The sequence below is a fragment of the Penaeus monodon genome, chromosome 6 (genome assembly GCF_015228065.2).
Source record: "Penaeus monodon isolate SGIC_2016 chromosome 6, NSTDA_Pmon_1, whole genome shotgun sequence".
Lineage (NCBI taxonomy): Eukaryota > Metazoa > Arthropoda > Malacostraca > Decapoda > Penaeidae > Penaeus > Penaeus monodon.
Window position 1 is genome coordinate 9,350,245 of NC_051391.1, and position 5,936 is coordinate 9,356,180.

A 5,936-nucleotide genomic window follows, 5' to 3' on the forward strand; every position below is an offset into this window, starting at 1 on the left:
GGTGTGGATGGGGAGGTGGATGATACGAGTGGGTGTAGAGAGCAAGAGGGACGGTGGAATTGAGACGAAGGGGAAGGGGGTATGGGGCTTGGGTGGGGGTGGCGGGGTGGCGTAAGATCGGGAGTTGGGATTGCGCTCAGGTTGGCCCTCGATTCTGCCACTCGTCTGCGGCGCTATTTGCATGTTTTGAATTCTTGTTCCTCTTGTTTAGGCTGAGTGGTGCTGTTTTATCTTTTTCCCGGGCGGTATATATTTTTTGTTACGTGTATTAGTAATGTTACGAACACCACCATCAATTGTTCGTGTACATCGTCATCATCATCACCATTGGCGTCGTCGTCTTTATCTTTATCTTCAGATTCATCTGTCTCTGTCTTCATTTTGCTCTTCTCTATTTCCTCTCATTCATCGCCATAGTCGTCACCTCAGCAATACCACCAACGACATTAGCAACGTCGTCAGCAACAACTCAGCAACAATAACAACAACTCAGCAACAACAATAACAAACAACAGCAATAACAACAACAGCAGCAGCAACATCCTCAATATTCTTCCTCCAGTTTGCAGGTGTCCTCTCTCTCTCTCTCTATTTCTGCTCTTAACCTCGGTCACTGCAACGTCGCATTTTATTTCTCTCTCCGTCCAACCCCCCCTTCTCTCTCTCTCTCTCTCTCTCTCTCTCTCTCTCTCTCTCTCTCTCTCTCTCTCTCTCTCTCTCTCTCTCTCTCTCTCTCTCTCTCTCTCTCTCTCTCTCTCTTTCCCTTCCTCTCCCTCTCCGTCTCCATTTTTTGTCGTTATCATTTCATTTTCCGACCTTCGCACGGGCGGGCAGGCGGGCGCCGTCGGGGGGGGGGGGGTCAACTCACTTCCTCCTTCCGTGTCTTCGGCTTAGAAGGAAATAGGGGGGAGGGGGAAGGGGAGGGGATGGGGGAGGCTGTTATCGTTCAACGTGGTTCCTTTTCATTTGAGGTTCTACTAATTTTGGTTACCATTTATTTGTTTATTTTTCTCTATTTTTATGTCATTGTTTTTGTTTCATGTTTTTTTTTGTTATGATGATAGAGGTGGAAGCGAGTGGGAGAGTAAGAAAGGGAGAGTGATGGGGGGGGGAGACGGAAGGGGGCTTAATTAAAGGGATGTGACAGAATGAGAATTTTGCTAGGGTGGGGGAGGGGGTTGGCGACGGGGCTTCCAGTGTGTTTGTGTTCTTCATCTTAGATTTTTGTATATGTGCTGGAGGCAAATGTATATATGCTGCAGCAACCTTAAGGGGATGCGGGTAGAGCAAAGGACACCTTCATTCCCCTCCCCTCCCCTGCTCTCCCTCCCATTCTCTCCCTCCCTCTCCCTCCCTCTCTCCCTACCTTCCTCCCTCCGCTCTCTCTCTCTCCCCTCTCTCTCTCTTCTCTCTCTCCTCTGTCTCTCTGTCTCTCTGTCTCTCTGTCTTCTCTCTCTCTCTCTCTCTCTCTCCTCTCTCTCTCTCTTCTTCTCTCTCTCTCTCCTCTCTCTCTCTCTCTCTCTCCCCTCTCTCTCTCTCTTCTCTCACACACTCTCACTCTCATCTCCCCATCACACACCTCTCCCTCCTCCACCACACACACACACACACACACACACACACACACACACACACACACACACACACACACACACACACACACAAACACACACACACACACACACACACACACCGTGGCCTGTATATGGGAGGAGTAATACGAAAATCGTGCGGTAGATAGAGGAGTATCTGTGATAGAACGGATCGACGGTGGGGCGGTTCGGCGCTGCGTTGAGGTACGTCGCACGGGTACAGAGCTGGCGGTTATATGGTACCTCGTTCACGCCCCCCCCCCCTACTCCTCGCTCGCTGCTTCTCCCCCCTCGCCATCTCCTCTGTCTCTCTCTCTCTCGTACTCTCTCTCTCTCTCTCTCTCGTACTCTCGTACTCTCTCTCTCTCGTACTCTCGTACTCTCCCTCCCCTTCTCCTTCTCCTTCCCCTTCCCCTTCCCCTTCCCCTTCCCCTTCCCCTTCCCCTTCCCCTACCCCTTCCCCTTCCCTCTCCCCTTCCCTCTCCCCTTCCCTCTCCTTGGCGCCCATACCGTTCTGCGCCTACCCTTCTCCTGTCCTATTCTCCATGCCTTTCTCTACTTTTACCTTTATTTACCCCCTCTTCTCTTTTCCCTTCTCTTTCTGCTTTTTCCTTCTCTTTCTCTTTTCTCCTCTTCCTCCCTTTCTCTCTTCCTCACTCCTCCCTCTTCCTCCTCCTCCCTCTTCCCCCCTCCCTCCTCTCCTCCTCCTCCCTCCTCCTCCTCCTCCTCCTCCTCCTCCTCCTCCTCCTCCTCCTCCTCCTCCTCCTCCTCCTCCTCCCTTCCTCCTCCTCCTCCTCCTCCTCCTCCTCCTCCTCCTCCACTTCTTCCACCCGCTTCTTCCCCTCCAACACACCTCCATCAAATCCTCTTTGTTCTGCAACACGAGGCTACGAGACCTTACCTGGCGCCTACCTAACACGACCCCCACTCCCCTTCCTCTCGCTCTTCCTTTCGCTCTCCCTATCTCTCTCTCTCTCTCTCTCTCTCTCTCTCTCTCTCTCTCTCTCTCTCCTCTCTCTCTCTCTCTCTCTCTCTCTCTCTCTCTCTCTCTCTCTCTCTCTCCCTCTCTCTCTCCTCCTCTTTCTCGATCCCCACCTCTCTCCCCCCCCTCCCTCCCTTCCCGTCCCCTTCCCATCCCCCCCCTCCCATGCATTTCTCACTATCGCTTAGTGAGCGTGCGGCGAGGGTGGACATGAGTGTGTGTGCGTTTGGGGAGAGTGTAAGTGGTGCGGGTCTGGGTGGAGCTTCACACCACTCTGTTTATGGTTCTTAATCCACCCACCTCCTACCCCCCCCCCACCCTCAGTTCATCCTTCCTCTCCCTCTCTCCTTCTCTGTCTCTCTCTCTGTCTCTCTCTCTCGTACTCTCTCTCTCGTACTCTCTCTCTCTCTCTCTCCTCTCTCGCTCTTCTCTCTCATCTCTCTCTCTCTCTCTCTCCTCGCTCTCTCTCTCCTCTTCTCTCTCTCTCTTCTCTCCCTCTCCATCTCTCCTTCCCTCTCCTTGCTCTATCTCTCCTCCCTCTACCTCCCTCCCCTTTACCACTCTCTCTCTCCCTCTCCCTCTCCCTCTCCCTCTCCCTCTCCCTCTCCCTCTCCCTGGTTTGTATCTCTCCTCCTTATCTCCCCTATCTTGTACCATCGATGTGTTCGTCCTCAGTTCATCTATTGGTTTTGTTTTGTGTACGAAATTTCCTTCTTTTCTTTCAAATTTATTATTGTTGTTATTATTATTATTATTATTATTATTATTATTATTATTATTATTATTATTATTATTATTATTATTATTGTTGTTTTGTTGTTATTAGTATTGTTGTTATTATTATTATTATTATTATTATTATTATTATTATTGTTATTATTTTTTATTATTATTAATTATTAATTATTATTATTACCTGGTACTTGGTCTCAGCCTGGCACGCACATCGCCGTAGGTCACCATAGCGGAAGAGCGCACGGGTAGCATGTCGCGAGTAGTACGTAGGTATTGCGTCGTTCAAGGCTGAAGATACTCCCGCTCGCTCCCCTCCCTCCCTCATCTCCCGCTCTCCTCCCCCTCTCCCCTTCCCTTCCTCCTCCCGTTCCTCTCCCTTTCCCCTTCCCTTTCCCTTCCCCCTCCTCCTCCTTCCCCTGGCTCCTCCTCCTTGCCCTTCCCCTTGCCCTTCCCCTTGCTTCCCCCCTCCTTTCCCCCTTTTCCCCTTTCCCCCCTTCCCCTTTTCCCCCCCTCATCGCCGGCATCGACACACCGACCACGTATCTCGTTTAAGGACGTCGCTCGGAGGTGTCCCTTTGAGGCCTCATTTAAGGGACGTCGTACGGCTACCGCAGAATGAATTCGCCCGCGACGTCGGAGGACTTGGTGGGGGGCGGGGGCGGGGGACTTCCTCTCGAGAGCCGTTGCGTTGGCTGTTGGCACGCCCGCTGAATCACGTTGGCTGGTTTGGGCTGCTTTTCGGGTGTGTGGGCGGCGGAAGGCTCAACGGAGGGTAATATACGTTGAGTGTTTCGTGTAGGGTTTATTTTTAACTATCGGTCTGTCTTTCTGTGTCTATCTATATCTATCTGTCTAGCCATCCTCCCTGTCTGCCTATCTGTCTATCTCCCCATCTATCTATCTGTATCTCCCTATTTATCTATCTCCTTGTCTATTTTTTTTCATTGTCTTTTCTTTTCTTTTCTAAATGCATCAGGGTCTTTGCTCGATGGATGTTGAGCCCAAAATAGGCAATTTAGACGTCGTTCTTTGCAACACAACATGGACAAATGACAGGGTTGACGGTACATACAAATCGCGCGTCCTTTGTTGCAAGGGGCCGGGTTCAAGCTGCAGATGCACGTCGGTGTTCTTCACGACCGCGGAACAATAGAACTTAGTGACACATTATCGCCAATAACCTTCGCCAAGAATAGCCATGAATAGCCATGAATGATTTTTTTTTGTGAGTGTGTGAGTGTATTTGCGTGTGCCCTGCTTGCGTGCGTGCGCGTGTTTGTGCGTGTATGTAAGCGTGCGTGTGCGTTTGTGTTTGTGAATTCTTGCATCCCCACGTCTTGCGTTAGTACCAGCATGCACGCAAACCTGTATCTTGTTTTTTGGATGTAATAAAAAAGTAATGAGGAAAAACAGAGGGAATTAACAAGACAGAGAGAGGGGGGGGGGAGGATGGCATAAGAATTTAAACTTGCATACTTCCTTGGGTAGCATTTGAGGTCATTACTCGTATCTTTCGTTCGTTTCCTCCTCCTCCCTCCTCCTCCTCCTCCTCCTCCTCCTCCTCCCCCCTCCTCCTCCTCCTCCTCCCTTCTCCTCCTCCTCCTCCTCCTCCTCCTCTTCTCCTCTCCTCCCCCTTTCCCCCCCTCCCCTCCCCTCCCCTCCCCTCCCTCCTCCTCCTCCTCCCCCTCCTCCTTCCCTCTCCCCCTCCTCTCCCCCTTTCCCCTTTCCCTTCCCTTCCCCTTTTCCCTCCCTCCAAACCTCCTCTTCCCCTTCCTTTTCCTCTTCCCTTTTCCCTTTCCTTCCCCCTCCTTCCCTCCCCCTTTCCCTTTCCCTTCCCTTTTCTTTTTCCTTTTTCTTTTTCCTTCTTTTTCCTTCTCCTTCTCTTCTCTTCCTTCCCCTTCTCTTTTTCCCTTCCCCTTCTCTCTCTCCTTCTTCTTCTCCTCCTCCTCCTCCTCCTCCTCCTCCTCCTCCTCCTCCTCCTCCTCCTCATTCCCCTTCCTTCTTTCCTTTTTCTTCCTCTTGTCCTTTCCGCACCTGGCCCTCCTTCCTTTGAGCAGAGAGAGAGAGAGAGAGAGAGAGAGAGAGAGAGAGAGAGAGAGAGAGAGAGAGAGAGAGAGAGAGAGAGAGAGAGAGAGAGAGAAAAGATTGATGATGAAGAGAGAGGGAGAGAGAGGGGTTGGTTATATTGATATCTCTCCTTTGAATATTTTGCGTGATGTGTCAAGTAGACAGACAAGCTGAGAATCTGTTTTCAAGGAGCAGACAGACAGGCGAGCTTGCTGGCCAGCTGACAGCCACACGAGCAGGCAGGCAAGCAGGCAGGTAGGATTTCAGCAATACAGGCAGGATTTCGGGCAGACAGGCTAGATTTAAGGTAGAGAGGTAGCGTTGTAGGCGGAGAGATAGGCAGGGTTTCCGATAGAGCGAGACGCGACCTTTTCCCAGGCCGATAGGCAAGGTTAACGGCAGGGAGCGGGTTGGAGTTCGGTGCAGACGGGCAGGAAGGCAGGCGGAGGCAGGCGAGCTGAGGCGGGGACGGGCGCAGCAACTTGGTAACGGGATTGTTGCCGTGGTTGCAGCCCTACCGGTTCGACGGGCGCTGTGGTGTGCGCCGCGGGGTCGGTGGT

General features: G+C 51.7%; 1 protein-coding gene across 2 annotated transcripts in view; it reads left to right on the plus strand.

Moving 5' to 3' along the window:
• Positions 1-5,936, plus strand: part of LOC119574187 (E3 ubiquitin-protein ligase HECTD1-like) — a 153,807-nt gene that overhangs the window by 19,574 nt on the left and 128,297 nt on the right. The window lies entirely within an intron of this gene.